Source organism: Suricata suricatta, chromosome 4 (assembly GCF_006229205.1).
Source record: "Suricata suricatta isolate VVHF042 chromosome 4, meerkat_22Aug2017_6uvM2_HiC, whole genome shotgun sequence".
In the NCBI taxonomy this organism is placed as follows: Eukaryota; Metazoa; Chordata; class Mammalia; order Carnivora; family Herpestidae; genus Suricata; species Suricata suricatta.
The window spans coordinates 72,771,691-72,773,174 of record NC_043703.1 but is presented as its reverse complement, the minus strand read 5'-3'; the positions used below and the strand labels follow the sequence as shown (position 1 = coordinate 72,773,174).

Here is a 1,484-nt window from a genome sequence, read left to right as displayed (position 1 = left end):
TTAGGGAGCTCGTTGAGCACTGCTTGCTGTGCCTTTGAATATTTTATTTCCCTACTCAGCAGTATTTGGGTCTCGCTGTCATGCACACTTTGGCTTGTTTCTTGGTGTAGCCCTAAGAAGGAAAACAGACAGACAAACACAGAGGGAACAGTAACACACAAATGCACAGACAAATCAAACAAACAAACACATTAAAAGGCGGAAAGAAAATAAAGAGAGTGGGGAGGAAAGAGACGAAAAGAGGAGAAGAAAAGAAAAAGGAAAAGAAAAAAAGAAGGAAAACAATAAATGGGGACAGAGACAATAAAGGACAGTGGACAGTGTAAAAGTGTATGACTAGTTGAGGGGAGAGGTAGGGTTGAGATACAGGAGAATATATCTGGATTGCAAGAAGGTAAGAAAAAAAAGGGAGAAAGGAAAATAAGGAGTAAAAATTTTAAAAAATTAAAAAAAGTAATAATAAAAAATACGTACAGAAAAAGGCAAATAGAAAAAAAAGAAGAAAAAAAAGAAAAAAACTTATAAAAAAAAGCAAAAAAAAAAACAAACCAGCAGCTCCCTCTTGTGGATAGGCGTGGTTTGATGTGGTAGGTCTTGGAGGCTGCCCTCAGAGGCTCTGCCTTGGCGTTTGTGGAGATTAGATAGGCAGGTGGCACACCACGTTCTGCGGAGTAAGAACTGTAGGCCACTCTAATGAGTCCTATCTCCTTTTGCCGCGGTTGAGCAGAGTTGTATTTTCCAGGCCTGCCTAGGTTCAAAGTTCCAGTCTATGCACTCTATGCTACCACAGATGGTGTTTTTGTTTTGGTTGTTGGCTTCTTCGAGGGAGTAATCGGTTTGTCTTGGCTCAGGCTGGGATTTCAGCTGCCCCTGCCTGAGGCGAGATGCGCAGCAGGAGGTGAAGTGCGCACTGTCTCAGACCCAATCCCCAGCAGGGTGTTAGCGTTTGGGGAGGAATGAGTGCGCAGCTGTTGCTGGAGGCGGCGCCGGGAGCTGCTGGAAATGAGCTGGGAGCTCCTGTAGCCTGTGCGCGCGCACCCAGGTCTCCACTGCCGCCAATTCCCTGCCAGGATCACGCAGAGGTGGGGGCTATTTTTTCCCTTTTGGCACCCGGGATTCAGGTTTCGCGGGGCCAATGCTGGGGGCAAGATGCGCCGTGGAAATGAGGTGCGTGCTCGCACTCCCAAAACCGAGGTTGAAGTGAGCACCCCTATCACCGCCGTGGCAGCGGTCGCCAACTCCTCACCAAGATGGCGCCAGGCTGGAAGCTGTTCCTTCCCTTGAGCACCACCTGGGTTCGGGATTTAGGCTACCCAGCAGTTATCTATGGGGTGAGCTTCTCTCTCCAAGTGCAGTTAAGCGTTCTTTACCTCTTCCCCAGAGACAGTACTATGAGCGTGTTCAGTTTCCCTGTCTCTTCCCTTTGTCTCTCGGGCTCCGCGTGCTTGCCCTGCATTGGGCTGGGGCTCCCACCTCCCCTGCCT

General features: G+C 48.9%; 1 protein-coding gene across 4 annotated transcripts in view; it reads left to right on the top strand.

Moving 5' to 3' along the window:
* CDK8 (cyclin dependent kinase 8) overlaps positions 1-1,484 on the top strand; it is a 115,257-nt gene that overhangs the window by 81,619 nt on the left and 32,154 nt on the right. The gene's annotated exons all lie outside the window — the stretch shown is intronic.